We start from the raw sequence: 22525 nt of genomic DNA, 5'->3' as shown, positions 1-22525 counted from the left end.
AAGTAATACAGTATAAGTTTTTTGCTCTAAAATAATTGCAAGGAAACAAGTACTGTAAACACACAAATGCATTTTACCAGTGATACAGTAATTACATACAGTAATGACAACAAAAATACTTACTCTGTTGTGACTGTGGGACTCCGCTTTACACTATTTGCCTTACCATGGGCATGATAACTGACAGTGCTTTTTGATAAACCGAGGACCAAAGTAACTAACCAGCGATTGATCTGTATAATTCTGTGTCCTCTCTTACAGAATACATATCCTGTATTCTCATGCTGAGATCCCTTGAAATCATTTTCCTCTGCATCGCTGCTTTAGAAAATAAATCAAGCACAGAGGAATGAACAGTATATTCGATGTGTATGCGATGTATATTCAATGTGCATTAAATCAACAAAAGTGATGGTGTATTTATAGTGTAATGGACCTCGCTCGACGGGTTTAGTATACAGTACGCCCACTTTTAACACCTGCAGCTGGTGTCCATGCCCGCCCAAATATTCAAATAGTGTATAAAACTGTATAAAAGGTGGCACAAATTGCATAGCCTCCACACGCTGATCTCTATCTGAACAAGCTCTTGTCCATATACTGTATTGTGCATTCTTCCATCTGCAACCATGGATCATGGCCGATTCTACGGACGCAGGAACCAGCTTTCTTCTGCCGTGCCGACCAAGAGAAAACAAAAGTCGGAACCTTTCCAAGCCAAAGGAGAATAAAGAAAACGTTCCGAAGACTCCAAAGGCAAAGAACCCTTGTCCTTATTATGTGAAGAAGAAAATGGCTAACATATACTCAAATCAAACACTTTGGATGCCCAAAGGAAGTGACCCTGCACCCACCGAAGAGGATGTCATGGACCTTTCACTGCCATCGCCCACCGCCACCGATTCCAAAGCATCCGCCTGCTCTTACCCTTTGTCCACCTATGCTTGTGCGGAAAGCCCCAGCTTACCTGCTCCAGCACCCATCCATGGGGGTGCGTGTCTTGGAACCCCCATCTCACCTGCTCCAGCACCCATCCACGACGATGCTCATCTTGGAACCCCCAATTCACCTGCTCCAGCACCCATCCACGACGATGCTCATCTGGGAACCCCCGCTCACCTGCTCCAGCACCCATCCATGACAATGCTCGTCTGGGAACCCCTAGCACACCTGCTCCAGCACCCATCCACGCAGATGACAACAGCATGCCTCGCACCAGATCCAGCTCGTTCGCCCGCATGCTGAATGTTTTCAGTGTGTAGAAATCACTGACAACAGAGCTACTGCACCGACACACTTTATTCGAGCAAATACCCAGTATGTACCTGGCAGATACCTGGAATGCGCCGCTCCTCACCTCTGACAAGCCCCGTTGCGTTTGCCTTCCCAGCCTGGGTTCATGCCTGGCTGACGGGCGGCTGATCTGTTAAATGATAATGATTAGGATTTAATAGGCTGCAATGCTTCGCGTGTCTACCAGATGGCATAAATTCATGAATTGTAATGCAGTATAGATATATATACTGTGCAGTATTGCAGCCAGTGGGAATAAAATGCTTAAATCCCTGCCTGGAAAATACCTCAATGCACTCGGGCAGAAAACAGTCACAAACCTCAATACACCCGGGTATACCCGAATTCGTGGGACTAGCCGAGCTCGAATAAAGTGTGTCGCCAGTGTATACAGTGACCAGATGGAGGGCAAGATTGATCTTCTTTTGAAGACCATGTTGAATATGGATAGGTGCATGGGTGCCATGGGTGATCGTATGGATAAGTTTGAGAGGAACATCGCAGGGCTCTATTCTTGGATGTCTGACACAGGATCAGGAGGGTGGCCTGGAGGCACCTTATTCTACAATGGAGGAACAGCAACCCTCCCCCCGTGCACCCTCTCAATCCCTGGATTTGACCTTCACGCTTCCAACACCAAGCTCACCACGGGACCCTCCACGCTCACCCCCTCCGCCTGCAAATTACACATTTGCCCTTCTGGTGGAGATAACAACCCAGGTAAGGCCACGACAGGAGAAGACAACCCCTACATCTCTTCATTGTCCGCATATGAAAGGACAATAAAATTTGCTTCAACTCTATGAGAACCTGTCATATTTTGTTAGTAAGGGCTTATCAAAATCCTGACTCTACTGCACACTCACAATAAATATAGTGAACAGGTGTCTGCCTTGTCGTGGCTCGCAAGCTTACAACACTTTGGCCAAAGAATTAAACTAAATTACGCTATTCCAAGAGAATATATAAGTATTTTACTGTGTATTTCTGTCATGTTGGATGTAGCATTGGGCTTCTCTGTCGTCTGTTGTATACATATGCCACGCTCAATAGCACTCGATTTTGACACATATACATATATATATATATCTACAAAAACACAAAAAAAACAGGCGCACTCATAGCGTATAAATGTATAACAATACATTTATGGAGTCAAGGATTTAAAAATGCACACTCACTAAGCACTTAGTATGGGTATTATCACTAAAGTAAAGAGCACTTTTTTGTTTATTAGACACCCTAGAACATCTGTTTTTTATCATTTTCCCAAATCTCTGGACTTATCCTAATTCTATCCATTTGGACTTTAAGGCGCCGGTCTGTATTGTTTTTCTTGTGTTTCCACTAAAAAAAAAGCAAAGCCCCCCCATGCTGCCAGACACACACTGTTGAGAGTTATACAGAGAGGGTGAGAGATGACACTGCTATACTGATCTGGGAAGGCACACACAGACAGCCCTGTGAAAGACAGAAAGGAGACCTGCTGCAGAGCAACAGTTGTGTGATCCAGAAGAGTTTCTTTGCCATGATCATATCACATGTGTATCAGAGAGCTGGCTGTGTGATGGAGAACCTGACTGTCCAGATAATTCAGATGAATCACTAGACAGTTGAGCAGACCCCTGCAAGAATCCTTTTGGCTATGGCATATAGGAGAGTCAACAAGAGAAGTGAGTTCCGGAACGCGGTCCCGCCTACTGTGACGCAATTCCGGGCGTGGACGGAAGGCGTCGTGAGAAGCTGCCTGCAGTGACGCCCAAACCGGTATCGATCGGAAGAGGCGCCAGCAGTCTTCCACAAGTGGCACGCGTCCTCCAACAGCTGCCGCCGGACCACCTTCACTATATACACCTGCCTGTATCCTGTGGATTTCTTGTAAGTAGGATTCCGGTTTTACACACCAGATCCTAGACCTGCTCTTCAACAGTTCTCTGCTTTTTATTATGTTCAATAAATTCTCTGTTTATTAGTCAGCCTATCTGTTTATTGTTGTATGTGCTTGTCTGTCTATGTCTATGTGATACATGTTTTAGTTCATACCTTGTTACGCTATGATGTTCTCTTCTTGTCTCCCCTGCATCATATATCATTGTTGTTGCTGAGGAGTTTGCTGTCCATTCGACTGGATCATCCTTCATTGGACATTGCAGCAAATCTCTGGACTTATCCTAATTCTATCCATTTGGACTTTAAGGCGCCGGTCTGTATTGTTTTTCTTGTATTTTCCCAAATTGCACAAAGACACCACACATCCCCCTGGTAGACCCATCATATCGGGGGTGGGGTCAATGACATCGAACGTGTCCCAATATGTTGACTACTTTTTGCAACCATATGTAAAATTATTACCATCCTCTATTAGGGACACGTTGCACGTCATTGATTCCACCTCTGAGATCACTTGGAAAGACACGTTTTGTTGGGCTACATGTGACGTATGTTCTCTCTACACCTGCATAGATCACACTAAGGGTTTAGAAGCCATCAATCACTTTTTACAATTAGATTTGAATTTACATGTGTCACAAAAAGATTTTATTTTATCTTGTATCAAGTTAATTTTGACACATAACTATTTCACTTTTGATGGTACTTTTTATTTGCAAACGTGTGGAACGGCCATGGGTACCAGATTCGCTCCCAGCTATGCGAACCTCTTCATGGAGTTGTGGGAGAACATCCATGTTTGGGGGAATGCGCGGCTGGTGGTGGGTCTGGTATTCTATGGTCGTTTCATCGACGATATTATTATAATTTGGGATGGTGATAGGGGCCAACTGAAAGACATATTAGACTCATTTAATGTCAACAATATGGGGTTAAAATTCACCCATTATATACACCCAGATACGATGGTATTTCTAGATCTTGAACTGTTCATTGATAGGGCTGACATGCGGATACATAGAAAAACACACTTCAAACCTGTCTCTACCAATGGGTACCTGCAGTACGGTAGCAACCACTACAAAAAGTGGCTTAATAACATCCCAAGAAGCCAATTCTTTAGGATCCGCTGGAATTGTTCTTTGAACTCAGATTTCTGTGCCCAAGGAGAAACTTTAACCAATAAGTTGCTCCAAAAGGGTTATGACAGAACAGTGGTGCAGAGGGCGTTTGATGATGCTAAATCTATTGATAGGAGTGTCTTACTTGAGAGGTCCAGGACCAGATCTGATCCTGTTTGGCTTGATTCAGCGATGGACAGATTAAGCCGGAATCCTTTACATTCATTTCCAAAGTTTATTACTAAGTAAATAGATTGGCCTATCAGGTTAAACATATTATCAATAGACATTGGAGCATTATTCAGAATGATCCTATTCTAGGCCCCTAGGTGCCAATGCGAGCTCCAAATGCCTTTAAAAAAGCAAGGTGTCTGAAGACCATGATTGCCCCAAGTAGACGTAAGCCCATTATTGATTTACAATCTATAACATCTATTAAGACTCCTACAAGGGGAAATTTCCCCTGTGGTAGAAATAGATGTATTACTTGTGGGCATATAAGTAAGATTAATTCCTTTAAATCTTTTTCTAATGGTTCTGTACATGAGATAAAACACTATATAAATTGTCTTAGTACTTACATTATATATCTTATTACCTGCCGTTGCGGTCTACAATATGTGGGCCGCACATCTAGAACTGTTAGTACCAGATTTCTCGAGCACCGTAGAAATGTGAAACATGGTCTTCAGTCACATTGCCTATCCCGGCACTTTGATAGTGTACACAATAAGGATCCCTGCACTCTGTCCATCTTTGGAATCGAGGCCATTCCACCTTCCAAATCGGAGGGTCATAGGTTCAAAAAATTGTGTGTCAGGGAGACCTACTGGATATATGTGCTTGGTACATTGTGTCCAGGGGGTCTCAATGACACAATAGATATTAGTACAGTAGTTTAATGACTCCATTTGTGCCTGTTGTGGGGTGCGGGTCTTCACGGAGGTCTGGGTTGAGCAATGTACTTCGTTCCCTCCGTGGTGACACACGTATACCACACTGGCTCAGGTGGTGTGTTTGTTGGTCCCCTTTTGACAATGGTTTAGATATGGTATTTCTATTAAAAAGATCATATTGTGTATATAGTTGTATCAGCTTTGCTCGCGTGACCACCATTGATCAAAACTCCTTCTCCGTTCATTTATTTTCCCTCTCCCCCCCCCCTTTTTTCCCTCTCCCCCCTTTTTTACCTTGGTTATTCCCTTCCCTTCCCATACATTATTGATTTGTTTTCTGTACTTTGGTCTCTCTGAACCTTTTTATCATTACCATTATCTCCATATATTCACTATCTAGTTGTAGATTTATTGACCCTAATCATTTGGAATAGTGATATATCTCAACTAGCATCTGTTTATCATATGATTCAGCCTATGATGCTATATTATGCTATATTATATTATCTTATAGTACCTAAATATATTTAATTCATTATGTCAAATTGTATGTTATTACATGTATCTGTTTACTTGGTTATTTTCTCTAGTATTGTTGTTCTATTTGGCCCGTATATGCTTTGGAGCATATATGGGGTTAATGTTACCTTTACATTGACCTTGTGTACCCAATTAGCAATTAGTAATCTTCTGTGTCCTGATTGGTTTATTTTACTATAAAACTATGTTCCACACCTATGCTGTTAACTCCTGATGAAGTCTCTTTGAGACGAAACGCGTAGAGAGTGTTATGTGGTGGTGTACCGTCCAGTTTTAATCTATATCACTCACTCGCTTGTATACAGTATTTTATTGCTTCTTTTTGAAGTATTGATCTCAGCCGTCCACCCGTTGTTTTCATGGGAACTTTTTCCGGTCGAATTCTCTGACGTCACTGAGTTCTCGCGGTACGTGGAGCTGAGAACTCACTGTGTGACGCTAGATTGAGAGGAAGGCAGCGTCCCTCGTGTTCCCCGGGATCCGGAGGCGTTTACAGAGGCTGCTGCAGTTTATCAACACCGGACACTTCACTGAAGATATCCGTTACTGGGTTCCTGCGTCTGGCTGGCTGAGTTATACTCAAAATTGCTTTTTATCAAGCTATGTTTGTGAGTGTGCATTTTTAAATCCTTGACTCCATAAATTTATTGTTATACATTTATACGCTATGAGTGTGTTTTTGTAGATATCTTCAAGGAAGTGGTGCTCCTTTCATTCGGGCTGCAGAAACTCTTTTGGATAGCAATTGGAGCATTTTTTAGGATTTGTATTTTTTATATATTTTTTTCTGGACTTTCCATCTGTTATTATTACTATTTTTAGTTTGTGTATTGTGTTTATACATTTATTATTTTCTTCCATTTTGTATAGTATAGGTTTTTTTCTTCATCATTTTTGTGTTTATTTATATAGTGGTTTTAGGTTGGCGCCATTTTTTCTTTCCTTTTGTGTTTGTATATATATATATATATTGTGGGGGCTTAGGGGTTCCCAAAAAGAGCTTGCTGGGGTACTGTGTTTTGTTAACCCATTCTCAGCTGTTTCAGCTGTTGGAGGTTGGTGGCTCCTCCTTCCCAGGTTTTAAACCCGCCGCTCCCCACTTCCCAAGTTTGCAGGTCCTTTCATTCTGCTGGATATAGACCCACTGTGGTCTTTCTCCCTCCTAATAGAGGTAAATGAGAATTTTAATCCTAATAGAGGCATATTAGTATTTTATCTGGTAGTGTTAGGACTTGTGAACGGGTGTCTGCCTTGTCATGGCTCGCAAGCTTACAACGCTTTGGCCAAAGGGTTAAACTAAATGACCCTATTTCAAAAGAATATATAAGTATTTTACTGTATATTTCTGTCATGTTGGATGTAGCATTGGGCTTCTCTGTTGTCTGTTGTATACATATGCCACGCTCAATAGCACTCCATTTTGACACATATACATATATATATATATACAGTGGTTGACAAATCACCAAAAAATCTACTCGCCACACAAAAAAATCTACTCGCCACCTAGTACCAAACGTGTGCTGCTTGGGCCAATAGTTACTCGCCCAGGGGTTAAATCCACTCGCCCGGGGCGAGCAAATGTATAGGTTTGTCGAACACTGTATATATATATATATATATTGTGGGGGCTCAGGGGTTCCCAAAAAGAGCTTGCTGGGGTTCTTTGTTTTGTTAACCAATAGTAAACAACTATTTGGATTTGCTGTATCCACAGAGGGGGTCTGTTATAATTCTGTTACCCCAACAACTACATCAGTTTAACTATTTAAACGCATTAATGCAACTGAATATGGTCATATAATAACTAATACTAATAATTTCTTTCCCTGTCACCACTTGTGGGGGGCTTAATTCCCCCACCCCATATACCCAATGACTATAGCCATACTAAGGGCATACCTATCATGCACCAAAGACTATATATCTCTGCTAGACGATTTATTATGCAGAGAGATAGTATACTATAGGTTTACAGTCCCAACTATCTTCCTAGGAATGTATTATCTAGAGATGCAGGAATTTAAGTGTATTTGCGGTTATCCACACATGAATATAAGTGTCTTCACACTCGCTACCATATCATATATGCTTGAACTAGTAGCACATAAGGTGGCTTTACACAGGGAAACTGTCTGTCCAATTGGATTATGACTCACCACTATATAACACTACTCTGTTCTATGGGACCTCCCCCTATTGACTTACAGCCTTGAGAAAGCGTTTCGATACGCGAAACGCGTGAGTTGGCAACCTCCATCACATGCACGCGCAGGGACTGTTTACGCAAAGCAGCATACTAGTTCGCACGGCGAAGAGCTGCTGGTCTCCTGCTACTGCACAGGGAGATCACGTCTGTGTCAAACGGTAATAGGACGATTCCCACATCCAATAGGTTACTGGGTTTACTCTATCACTCCCATTTACAACAGACTACCAATTAGACAGTATTCTGTTGCTGCTACTTCAGTAGGTTCATAGCGGTTTGTGCCTATTCATTAATATAGGCATTCGGTATACCCAATACCACACCTCTCCCTGACCTACACCACCACACTGTGGTATCATGAACACCACACCTGTACTTAAGCTGTGTCTTTTATATTATATTTTATATTATATATTATATAATATAATTTATATTAAATTTTGTTACAATATACTCCTATGAACTTTTGCAAGGTCACTACAGTATAGAGGCTGCAGGACATCTCACAGTCTGCTCCACTTGTATGATGCATTTTGTGTTACAATAAACTCCTATGAACTTTTGTAATGTCACTGCGGTACAGAGGTTGCAGGACATCTCACAGCCTGCTCCACTTGTATGATGCATTTTGTGTTACATTATTTACTATATCCATAACAGCAGCTTATTATCATTTGGAGTATCATAATTTCTGTGGGAGTATAGCTACAACCTTCCACATTTTACCAAGTGAGCTAGAGTATTTGTCAGAGGAATGACTGCTTATTAAGCCAATATGTAAGAAGTCTTCTGTGTACCTTCCAGTTACACAGTGTTGCCAATCACTTGTTTGGCAACTACAGTACGTATACACACTCATTTACCCAACCTAAGGGACTTAGAGTATGAATTATTGGCATTCAATATAAGCACTATTCCTCTCTCTAACCCTATATTACCTCAATAGGGATCATCTGTATATCAGACCCTTTACGGATAACTGATCTAATTAAACTCAGGTATCTGAACTTATTGTTGATCCAGAGTGCTTCCAGCATTCGACATAGGATCAGTAGTGTGTATCCATTGCTTTTTTAACCACCATTATTTTAGTTATTATTATTATTTTGTTTGAACATTAAAGATACATTTTAATTAAGTCACTATTCATTCAGCCTTAGGGGGTTGTAGTGCTATTATTTGGGTTGCTTTCTCTCTCTGTGTCTGCCTACTTACTTACCCAAAAGCACCCCTCCCCCACCAATATCCCTTCCTACTTTACTAGCTGTAGCAGAGCACCCTTATTGCTATCGATTGATTCTAAAAGTTTCAGATGTAACTGCAAGTTTCTCTGTCTATGGTTTCCCCCACAATTTATGATATTTCTGTGACAGATCTAAGGTCTCAAATCTAAAGGTCAGCTCTCCTATCTTTTGTCTCCCTGTCGTGCATAATATTTCTGTTGTTATTCCAATGCTTCTGCTTTAAAGACACATTTCCTCTTTACTGGTTTTCTTGGCAAGTTTGGGTTACCCTTGTCTGAAGCTATGGCTCCCACTTTGAAAACCCTCTTGAGCAATAAATGTGAACACACTACCACTGATTCTTCAGAATTTCGCAAAGAGAAAGAAAAAAAAGGGCGAGTCTTTGATTAAAGTGGAAACTGAAGAAGGAATGAAGGATGACCCTTTAAAATCAGGAAAACCTGCATTGGAAGAGAACAAAGATATGCTGCAGCCTAAGGCAACTAACAGAATAATTCCAGGAGTAGTGGAAAAGAAAGAGAATGCCCTTAACCAAGGTAAAGATGTCTTAACTCAGGCACTTCAATCCACAGGGAAAGCGATTGATTGCCTCTATGGACTATCAGATAAAGAGCAAGAGGCCAAGGCTGCACTACAAAAGTGTCTGTCCACAGCAATTGGTAAATGCGTATTACAGGAGAAAGAAAAGCACCAGTTGGAGAGTGACCTGGTTATCATGTCAAGTAAGCTGGAGAAGGCATGCACAGATGCTGCCCAGGACCAGAGTTTCATTGATCGAGTTGGTACAGAGCTTGAAGCCTCTCAAAAGGAAGTTCACAGGCTTAGTACAAAGTTGAAAGCCTCTTGGGTTGTCCAGAGGTTTCATTGGGCCGTCCTTCCATCATGGTCTCCCGGAGGAGCCTGGAGGGTTGTCCGGAGTCGTTGCTGATGCCTATATTCCTCCAAAACATGGAGTGTTTTCCGGAGGCCACTCTGAGTTGGCTTTCCATCAGTGACACCCTGCTAAACCTGGAGGGTCATCCGGAGGATCTACTGGCTTCTTTGCTCCCGCTGTGAAGACAATCGCACTTTCTTGTTTGTCCTCTGCGGAGTCTGTTACCTCCTCTGCAAAGTCAAGTTTACTGCTCACGGATTCTCTGGCTTTTGGGTTAACACTCTACTGTTCCATGAGAGAATTGAATCCTTCTGTCGGCCTTCTGATGGACTTTTTCAGCCTGTACCTGTGAACTTTCTGCCTATCAACAGATCACCAGACGTGGGCCACCCCGAATTGGTCTTTCATCATGGACTGTCCGAAGAGCCTGGAGGATCATCTGCAGAACATTCTTGAGAGGGGGGAGTAATGTCAGGAATAGCCCTGGCATAGTTTCCTAACCCCCCCTATATCCTAGATCCTTTCTCTGTTCACCGGGTATGCTGCTGTTTCTGTCTGATCTAGGGTTTCCTCTGTCTGTCTCCTTTTGGTACTCCTGTATTTAGAAGCCTAGCTTCCAAAATTAGGTTGAATCACGAAATTGACGGAGTGACAATTAGAGATACAGATGCAGCGGCGTTATTCGAACACTTCACGCGGTGTATTCCTCAGAATACCCATGTCATGGCGCGTGATTTCTTCCAACCTTACCGCCATAAGGCGTGAGTACAGAAAATTGCATTATAGTGCTCTGGTTTTTGAACACCTGAAATTGACATAGTAGCACAGTACTGTACACTACAATTCATTCATTTCATTGCACACAAAGAAACAGAATCCATGAAATTCTAACAAAGCAACCGCGATAAACGTGTGTGCCTGGGGCGATTGGCCACGTTAATGCCACGTGGAATACAGCAGAGCACACGAAAATGTCTCTGTGATTTGTTCGAATAACGGCTGCTGCATCTGTAGGGTATATAAGGTGTCCCTGTTTGCAGACAATGTCATGCTATCACTCACTAACCCAAAAAGTCACTGCCGAAACTATTTGACACAGTAGAAGACATTTGCAAACTCTCAAACTTTAAAATAAATCACACCAAATCAGAAGCTCTAAGCCTACATATTCCAGAAGAGGACAAGATAAATTTGAAAAAAATTATTTCCAATTAAATGGAAGTCAGACAAGATTAAATATTTAGGAGTGTATATAACAGGAACATACGATAAACACTATGGAGTAAACTACCCAAACTTATTAAAGAACTGAAAAAAGATCTAAGGATCTGGGATAGACATCAAATTTCATGGTCAGGCAGAATAACCTCTGTAAAAATGAACACACTGCCCAGGGTGCTGTGTTTATTTCAGGTACTATCAGTCACAGTCCCGCAAAAAAATATTAAAGAGCTAGAAAAAGAAATACAGTTTATATGGAATGGTAGAAAACCAAGAATAAAGAAAAAAAACTATGGTGATACCAACAAAATTAGGGGGTATGTCTCAAACAGACCTGATGAAATATTATGAAGCGGCTAGGCTGAGTCCCCTCATATACTGGAAAAGGGGGTGAAGCCATGGGTAGACATTGAAAGAGCAGAAGCCCAGACAATAGATAGGGTGACACTACTATGGCTAGAGAAGGAGTTGAGGCCCGAGTGCACCAGGGCACACCCAATGTTATCACACTCCCTAAAATTATGGGATAAACTCTATAGAGACAAATCTATTTTGTCTACCCCTTCACCCTTGACCCAAATTATGTCGAATCCGGGGTTCACTCCGGCCCTCCAATCAAAGGTATATAAAACATGGGGGGGAAAAAGGGATAAGAAGACTCCAAGACGTACTGAAAACAAATAGAATGAAGACACTCCAAGAAATAAAGGAGGAGTTTGATTTACCAAATATACATTTCTACCAATATTTCCAAATAAGACACTACATCACATCGATACAACCCAAGCAGGAGGTTTTTATACCACTAACTATATTTCAGAATCTATACTCAGCAAGCTTATACTACAAAGGAACATTAGCACAGTTATACCAAAGCCTGATTACACAGAACACCGAACAAACAAATAAAAATATCATCGACTGGGAAAACGATATAGGGCGACAATTAGATAGAGAAGAGTGGAAAGACATCTACGAGAGATCAGCCAGATCATCTAGATGCTTGGCAGTCTGCGAATTAATCTTAAAATACTGCACAGGTGGTATTATACTCCTGCTAGACTCCAGTCATTTTTTCCAACTTCCTCTTTCCTTTACTGGTGCCACTGTGGCCAAATAGGCACATTTAAACACATCTGGTGGACCTGCACCAAGATAGTTTTATTTTTGGAGAAAAATTAAAAAGCTAATAAAGAGAATTACAGGGTTGGACTATCCATGGAATACAGAAACAATATTAATCCTAAAAGCAATAGAGCAGGGGTCCCCAACTCCAGTCCTCAAGGCCCTCCAACAGATCAGGTTTTCAGGATATCCCTGCTTCAGCACAGGTGGCTCAATCAGTGGCTCAGTCATTGACTGAGCCGCTGATTGAGCCACCTGTGCTGAAGCCAGGATATCCTGAAAACCTGACCTGTTGGAGGGCCTTGAGGCCCTACAGGTGTCCTCAGGTGGTCCCCACGGGTGTCTGGGGGCCCATAGGTGGTCCCCGTGGGTGTCCGGTGGTCCTCAGGTGGACCCCGTGGGTGTCCAGGGGTCCTCAGGTGGTCCCCGCAGGTGTCTGGGAGTCCTCAAGTGGTCCCCGTGGGTATCCGGAGGTCCTCGGGTGGTCCCCACGGCTCCCCGCTGGCCTGCGGTACCAATCCTGTGGCAAATGTTTTTGTTTTTTTAACACATTGTAAGGTTAAAAACTGTATCTGCCAGCTCTGTTCTTTTCAGGGACTGAACAGGTTAAAATAAATATGTGTCGAGCTTTGTTCTCTCAGAAACCAAATGGTAAAAGTATTCTAGCTGTGGACCAGCTGTCCCAGGATATCTATTACATAAGAAACAAGATCACTAGTCTTGTTTCTGACCCCATTAGTAGTTATTGACCTTTTATCCCTATTTCTACTAATTTAGGCCAGATGATATATGTCATTTTAGATGTATGATCTATACATGGGAACTTAGTTTGTAACAGATGTACGAAATTGACACACGATGTATTGTCCTTGTCTTGGGTATAAAAGAACTGCCTTGATGACATATTAAACAGAGGAAAGAAATCATTGTGCATTGTGTGCATTGAATCTTTGCTTCTCCGAGCTGGACTATCATATCTGAGACCAGAAGCATATAGCAGCTGCTTGATGAATCTCCCCGGGTCGAGTAAAAGAAGTTACCTGCTCTAAGGTCTGGTCAGGAAGACTGGACCTAACAAATGGTGTCAGAAAAAGTGGGATTTGCACAGAAAAAAGGTGAGAAAAACTTATTTTATTGTTTCTCATCGTTTCTCTGCGAATCTAAAGAACCTAAATTTTATAGGGCAGAAGAATCGAGGGTTTGAGTGCCCGATTTATATAACAAACGGTTGGAGTCCCATTTGTTTAATTGAAACGGGCTGTACTGATATGGTGTCTCAGATATGATGGTAATTTAGGATAAGCTAATAATTGTTTAGGTTAAGAAGATATTAAGAATGATAAGACTAACCTTATCGTATGCTTGTTAAGATAAAATTCCTTTATAAGTTGTTTATGGGATTATAGGTATACTGTATGAAGAAATGTACTGTAGGATGAGTTAAAATAACCCTTATGGATGAATGCAGTGTGGCATAGGTGCCTCAATTAACTCTCAAGCACAGCAACAAGCTGGGAAGATAAAAGATTTTTTTTTTGGCTGTCTCCCTCTCAAATTGCCTGCATGTATAAGCCGCTCTAGCCCCCACCTTTTTTCCCCCCAGTGATTTGTTACACAGGAAAGGAACAGGAATGTTGAAGACAGACAGAGAAGAAAAAAAAGAGAGAGACAAGAATTAGAAAGTTGAAATAATAAGAATTTTGTTTTATAGGACGAGTTACAGAGATGGTTTTCTTTTTGTTGAAATGTTGTTAGCCAGTCAGCAGAGCTCTTAGGAGAGAGAAAGACAGAAAAATATAATTTTTCCAATTTAATTTTAAGACATGCAAACCCAAATTATTTGTGCCACATTAACCAAGTATGAGTGTATATTAAGTTGAATTAATAATATTTTCCCGTCTGAATTGAAAAGTGGAAAACAAGAGTATAACAGGTATAGGTTTCTTTTTCCATTAGAATGTTTTTATTACATTTTCAGGCATGAATATGATAAAAAGGTTGATTGTATGTAATCCCTGTGTGTGTGCTTGTAAGAATCTGAGTGAATTCTATCCATATGAAAGTGTTATTTGCATTGAATAATAAGAAAAACGGTTTATTGTATGTATACAAAATTACTATTCAGGGCAAGTGCTTCTAAAATAAGAATATAATTAATTGCTCATGTTGAAATGTAATTTTTAAAAGGAGTACACCCCCATTATTATATAAACTAATTAATACTGGAAAGGGGAAAGTTTTGGGTATCTGTGGAGAAAAAAGAATAAAGAAAGGATTAATTATTTTTGTATACAGTTCTGTCACTGGAATAATAAGGATGTTTATCGTACTGGCCAGGCGATTTATTTCCTTAAACAGAATTACAATTCTTTTCCTCTAAATCTCCACAGATAAAATCAGGTGAATATGTTATATAGAAATAACAGGCGAAATATATTCTAGACACAAAGCTAACTAGAAGCTCAGCATTTTAAAATTAGTTTTAAAAGTTAATTATGATATGAAAAAAAAGGATATCTTTATAAATTTAGTCTGCAGGATCAAATTGTTTTGTTTTCCTATTTATTAGAATAGGTGAGAAAATATGTGTCTGTTATTTTTGTAAAAACTGGTTGAATGTGTGAAAGAAGTGTAAAATTCTGTTTGTTTTGTGTCTGCACTCTGTGCTCTTTTTGTGTATAACCAGTAACTAAAACTGTCTAAAGTATATATTAAGCCTATAATTTTCTGTTTAACAAAGATCCAGTTTTAATTTTTGAATACCAGTAACATTATCGGGCTCTGTGACGAGCTGCATATTTCAAGCTGTCCTAAATTGTATTGCAGTAACCAGTAATGAACCTTTTTTTTGTTACAAGGTTCTGGCAGGAAGCCCAGAGAGTTATTTTGAGCTTGGTATATGGCTTGAAATGGAAACAGTTGTAAATTGATTAATATAATTATTTATATATTGTAAATTTATTAATATAATTATTATTATAGTTCAAATGAACAAAGGACAGTAACCTAGAATGAGCACTCTAAACACCTGGTGGGTGGGTTATGAAGTGGTTAAAACTTAAATCTTTAATATCCGTGTAAAATTATGGGAATTAAAACAGATATTAAATGCTCAGAACCTATAGTATGAGCACAATGTAATGTTCTGGATCACTGATTAACTGCATAGAATCATTAAACTAGTGTCTTGCAGTGCGAACAGTGAAGTGGATAAAGTAACCACTAGTCCAATGTAATCAGCACAAAATACTCTAGTGCTGATGTACGTATAAGTGTGCAGACCCTGAAATAGCAGTAAAGCAATGGACAAGGAAAACTGACCCTAGCGAGGTCTGCCAGTATACTAGAGGGTTCTATGTGGAATTATTTTTCTGCAAAGTTGATCAAATATTTAATATTTTATCATTTTTTAACCATCTTTTTCTCTCAAATGTGTCCCACCTTTAAATCTGTGTCTATGAGGTTTTTATGCTACAGGTTGTTCTTTCAGCAAACCAGATGTTATTTGGTGTTCTAAAAGTTTCTGTCGGAAGACTATAGCAGATTATTTTTATATTCAGTAGGATTTTTAATGTCAATTTTATACCCAAAGGTTTCAGGTTAGTTTTGCTATACATCAGCCAATTCCATTAAGGTTATGTTTTAAATGCTGTTATCCTTTATGTGATATTGTTCACATGTAATAAAAGTGAACAAAAGGAGGGTGTTATTGCTGTTATTATTGCTGGCTGCCCCTGAAACCGAATGGCAAGGGCTGAGATTGTCAGCTCTTGGGTCTAATATTGTACCTTACTGTGTTGCCTATAATTTTTCCCTTTGATACTGTCCCCCATAGGGGTATAAGCTAGGAACTGTGTATGTGGGATTAACTGTGTAAGACCAGTGGGCTAGTTAATGCATTCTCTGTGTATTCCCTTTGCCTCATGGGACTGCAGCTGTCTGTGCGAGTTTATAAGTGGATTGCCTTGTATGGGTGGCCCCTTATGAGAAATAGCTGCAGAGCAGTCTCCTGGCACATGATAGAAAACGGAGGGGATATTTTGGCCTGTCAGCAAGGTATTCTTAGCTGGTGTCTTAGAGAAGAGAAGGTTTTAGAACCCCACATGATAGGTACAAATGGTGGAGTGCAAGCTCTTGTGTCTACATGTTGGCTGTATGTGTTTTAAACCTGCAATGCATTGTGCTTGTCCTGTGATTTAAACCCAGGTTGGTGAATTACATGTGAATAAGCATTCCAATGCCCTAGCTCAGATATGGAGTGCCTGAAAGTGAACTGACCCTGTTATTTCCTATGTCATGTTCCATTAGCCCTTGAACTGTGAAATTTCTTGTGTGTCAGTTTTAGGGGGATATTTGGGTGGAAATATAATTATTTTGGTTGCAGGAGTTGGGGGGTCCAAAGTGCTGGTAGTCACTTAATTTTCCCCAGCAAGCAGGCATGATTTGACAGTGCGCAGGGTGAATTACACTAGGGCTTCCCTGTGTCCCCCAAACTCCTTGATTTTGAGCCCAAATCCCCCCAAGTTATTTCCCTAATAAGTATAAGGTCCCCCAAAGTATATTCTCTGTTTCTTGTGTTTCTGTGTGTTTCCAAGGTCCTATCCGAATAAACCGCAATGTATTTTTCTGCCTGTTTTGCCTTGTGACTGATCCCTTAAATATAAAGGTGTATTTGGCCTGGCCTACCGTGACAATCAGAAAGAATTTTTCTCATGGGAAAACCAATGGTCACCCCAGGTACATTTTAGATTTAATGTTGTATGATTATGCTCTAAACAGACGATTTTAATCAGCGTCTATTGTGTGAAACTAATGCAATTGTTTGAGTGTCTCATGTTCAGGTGCAGTCCTTCTAATTAGATGAAGATAAAGGTGACGCAAAAGCGCTTTTCATCTAAAGTGGAGAGCCCTATTCCAGATTCAACCCGTCAGAGTATTTTTCCTGGATCCATGTTACATAAGTGCACCCACAGTCGCTTCAAAATTAAACCTCAATACAGAAGGGAAGGCCTAAAGACACAGTTATTTTTAGTTGGTGTTTTGGGTCACAATAAAACCCGGCACTAACCAAAGAAGGAGAAAAGTTCATAGGCAGAAATCCGGACATCAATATATGAACTTTGAACTTTTTAATAACCTTTTTTACAGGTTTTATTATTTTAATTACAATGTTTATGCTGTTAGGTTTATATAAGTGGTGTTCACATTAAGATGATAGGGTAGTAACAGGAATATTTTGTTTAATAATATGTCTTTTGTTTTATTGTCCTGTGTATAGCATATATGCACACCTTTTTGTTATATAATGGAATCCTGGTAAACAAAGCCCACATCTTATGTGCAATGTAACCCAATGTACTATCCATACCCAATAAGTTGCACAACAGGAACACGAGAGTTATATTTAACCCCTTGGAAAAAGACAAGATGCTATAAGATATTTGTAGAACTATATATATATAAAAGAAACTGGTTATGAAGGGAGTAGAAATACGACTTTGCCCTAGGGAAGTTATTGACTCTGTGATAGAAGGATAGATAAAGTATTATCCTGCAACTAGACCAGGTTATGTTATTTGGGAAAGTGATTTTAGTGTTTAAAGGTAGAGATGAGGGTTGGGATTTGTTGGGACTTGGTGGTTAGATTATTTCACTGGGAGCGAAGCTAGTGGATGTTTTTGTATGTATGTTTGTCCTACTCATTACTCTCTGTGTTATGAACAGCAAAACTTTGGTCCAGAAGTGTGTTGCAACCCCCCCACCGATGCTATGTCTCTTTTTGGTGATGAAAATGTCAGCAGTCCCCCAGAAGAAGAGACCAAAAAAGAAATCAACTGGGCCGATACAATGGCCAGATAGGAATCAAGTTATGCACTATGGGACTATTTTTTTGGTCCAGCAGGACTATGATATGGTTAACCGTTCTTTAAAAAGACTGTCTCTAAAGGATACGAGAGGGCTGAGAAGATTGGATATGAGGAAGGTGGGAAGGGTGTGTGTCAACCACAAGGAAAGGATCACAAGTCAGCCATTTTGACTATGGCATCCATTTTGTCTGTTCCGATATTCTGAGTAAATGTAGTATGTAAGATGTATGTGTTGGGCAGTCGCTCCTAGGAAATATTAACCCACACCAACCCCCACTTATGCTCAGAAATAGAATTTAAATAATGTCCACCCTACCTAAGCAAAGAATACGAAATTGAAAGGCATTAATTATTAAAAGTAGCTCAGTTAAGAGAGTTGCGGGAGGTCTAATACCTTTTTAGGAATGTATGATTTATATGCAAAAGGGGATTTCTTAGTAGTCAATATAGATGCCGTTTTTAACGATACTAAAGATGCTATTTTAAGACTCAGTAGCAAATAGCAACAAATTAGAGCAACAGTATTGCAAAATTGTATGGCACTAGATTATCTGTTGGCAGCACAAGGAGGGGTTTGTAAGTTAGTAGGTAAAGAATGTTGTGTTTATATTGATGACCAATCAAAAAGTATACATCATGACATGGACACTCTACCAGAAATTCAATCTAGAATGCGAGAGGAACCAAAAGGGTTCGATTGGACATTTGGTCTTGGAAATTGGCTAGGTGCGTTGGGAATGAAAATTCTTTATGAAATCATGGCAATCGCAAGTTTATTACTTTGTGTGTATATGTTAATTCAGATGGCTAAAAGTGTAATCAGCTCTATTTTTGCCAAAAGAAAGCTGCTTCTGCTTCTAGCTCTACAGTTATGTATATGTTTCCCACAATGAGAGCGAGAAATACCAATAGTCTTGGTACTCGTCAACCACCCATATGTTCATCTCTGATTATCAAACGAGGTACCTAAAAGAGATAGGTTTCTGCATCCCCATGGTCTCTTAGAGGTTTCTCCCTTGGAGTTTTTCCTCTCCTGAGTGGTGTGTAGAAGAATAAATGGGACTGGTCGATTGGATTGTTCTTCCAGAACAAAAGGAGGAAACGTAAGGTTAAAAACTGTATCTGCCAGATCTGTTCTTTTCAGGGACTGAACAGGTTAAAATAAATATGTGTCAAGCTTTGTTCTCTCAGAAACCAAATGGTAAAAGTATTCTAGCTGTGGACCAGCTGTCCCAGGATATCTATTACATAAGAAACAAGATCACTAGTCTTGTTTCTGACCCCATTAGTAGTTATTGACCTTTTATCCCTATTTCTACTAATTTAGGCCAGATGATATATGTCATTTTAGATGTATGATCTATACATGGGAACTTAGTTTGTAACAGATGTACGAAATTGACACACGATGTATTGTCCTTGTCTTGGGTATAAAAGAACTGCCTTGATGACATATTAAACAGAGGAAAGAAATCATTGTGCATTGTGTGCATTGAATCTTTGCTTCTCCGAGCTCGACTATCATATCTGAGACCAGAAGCATATAGCAGCTGCGTGATGAATCTCCCCGGGTCGAGTAAAAGAAGTTACCTGCTCTAAGGTCTGGTCAGGAAGACTGGACCTAACACACATTGCAATAAATACCTCTTTCCCCCAACACCCCCCCCCCAATACATACAGTACAGTAATGGGCAAAATTACTATTATCCAGATATGGATAATAGCTCATTTGCCCATTATAAAATCAAACATTAGCCAGCCAGCATAAATAAAGTAAATTAAACGGTCAACGTACCCCTGCCATCATGAAGGGCGTCCTCAACAGCATACTACAGGTCCATGTCCTCCGTTGCCAGAAAGAATACAAGAAATAATACAATCTAATGGCCCTTAACCCCTTAATCACCGTAGCAATTAATGACCGCCATAGTAATTAAGGAGTAAACACACAATCCCCTGGCTACCCACCCGGGAGGCCTAAGCACCCATCCTGGGACCAGTATACCAACCCTCTACCCATTGATTGGCATAGTGGTATATCATACCCATATAATATGGGCATGATAGGCCACTCTAGCAGTCAATGGTCATCCTAATAAAAAAGCATGAAGGCCAAAAATACACAATAATAAAAGATATACACATGCACCTAAACACCCCAATTAAATAAATAAAAGTACTAGCCATCCAATCAATTCAAGAAATATAAGCATTAAGCAACAAAACAATTAATCAATTTTAAACACTAGCCAACAAAACAATTAATCAAATTAAACCAGTAGCCAACAAAATAAATAATTAATTCAAAATGCTAAACAATTGGAAAATGAAAAAAAATACAAGTCATCGAAATTACAAACAATTTAAGCCAAACAATAAACAGAACAGGCAAAACAACAATCAATAGAAAATAAGATGTTGCCAAAAAAAGCATTGCATGTTACTGTATTTATCTGTACCCTTAACGGGCACAGATTAATACATTGTCAGTCAATGGGCAAGGAAAAACATTAAAAGAAACAAAAACAATCAAAAAACCTGTAAAAATAAAATGACATACATTCAATATTAATCTTACCTTTAGAAGCGTTGAACCTCCGAATCCGGGGGGATTTTGCAAGCTCTCGTACCATGACGTCATCAAAGCCAATCCAACGCCATCCACCTTGAAGATCCGGAACAGGTAACAAAATTCTTCTTTGTTTTATCTTCTGTCACTTTCTTCTATCTTCTTCTGTAATTATTTCTATCTTTTCTTTAATCTTCTTCCTTCATCTGTCAATCCAATACCCCATGGTAAATCAAGAACAGGATGTTCTCTCGTCGGCTTCTTGAGGTAAAATGAGACGTACACGCCTTAAATATGGCCTGTGATGTCACATTTTATGGTGAGACGGTACAGCACCAATCTGATTGGTTTCAGATTTATTGAGTGCTAGGCATGACTATTTATTTAAGGAAGTCTCATTGGGGTCTTTTACAAGCAATGCTGATTGCTGGCTAATGCAGTTACTTGCTCTTGGCCATAGCTAGGGTCCAGGTATTGAGCACATGATTGGTATACTCCCTTCAACACAGGTCTGAACTGTGAAGTACATAGATGAGATCAGTGCTTTGTTTGGGTACCAGGTAAATTGGACGCAAGGACCCAAGTATGTAATTTAAGTCAGGGGTGAGCAAACTGGCAGGGGGGGGGGTGCGAGAATTTCAAGGGGGGGGGGCACAGCGGTTAGAGAGGCCCCACGATCTTCCCCACGGCATTTAAATTAAATGTCGGGGGAGGTGTTTGACCTCTGTAACTCCCTTACCTGCTCTCTGCCAGGTCTTCGGCGACGCGCCTCCATAGCAACGCGGCATCAAATGATGCCGCAGAGTTATGCGATGTGACACGTCACCATGGCAATGTACATCAAATGACACTGTCACGTCACATGACCCATGACGTAATTTAACGCAGAGTCCTTGGAGAGGGGGGGGGGGGGGGCGCGAACACTGTGGCTACTGGGCAGGGTGGCGCAGCTCAAGATGTTTCCACACCCCTGATTTAAGTGACTCTGCTCTAGTTTGATTTTTTCAGATTTCTTCTTTGCTCTATAATATGTTTTTTATAATAATTTTTTGTTATTGGATGGTCATTACATCACCCAGAGTAATGAAGGTTGTAGGGACAAAATGCATGCTCATTAAAGGGTATTAATCACTGACTGAAGTTGGGCTATTTTATCATTAAAATGCCCATTTAGAATACACTGTATTTTTTTTACTGCCATTACCAGGAGTGCACAGCTTCTGAAAGAGCTTTTGCCTGAGGCTGGCTGAGATCTCTGAAGGTTTAGGAAAATGTAGCTAATTGAGTGTTTAAATTGCAGATTTTATTGAAATAAATAGTAGTCAACCAAAGGTAAGCATGGTTCAGTTAACAGTACCTCTACAACATTTTTCTTCTCATAACTTGTAAATAAGCGCAGCGGTGTATGTGATGCACTGCTGTCGATGTTTATTTTAAATACAATCTAAATGATCATGAAAGCGTTTAATTAGAAAAATACTATGACACATATTTATTTAGTGCTAAACCTGAGGACACGGTAAGGTCCATTCAAGTGAGAAGGTTTACAACTGTCAGTATCTCTGGGCCAATGTTTGGGAAACATGGGTTAAAAACTGCAACATGCTGTAATTAGAATGTCCTAAAACTTTTTTTCCCTTCCAAACCGAAATTCCTTGATGCTAAAATGATGTATA

Source organism: Ascaphus truei, chromosome 4 (genome assembly GCF_040206685.1).
Source record: "Ascaphus truei isolate aAscTru1 chromosome 4, aAscTru1.hap1, whole genome shotgun sequence".
NCBI classification, from domain to species: Eukaryota; Metazoa; Chordata; class Amphibia; order Anura; family Ascaphidae; genus Ascaphus; species Ascaphus truei.
The sequence above is the reverse complement of the archived record's forward strand: the minus strand, read 5'-3'. Positions refer to the sequence as shown.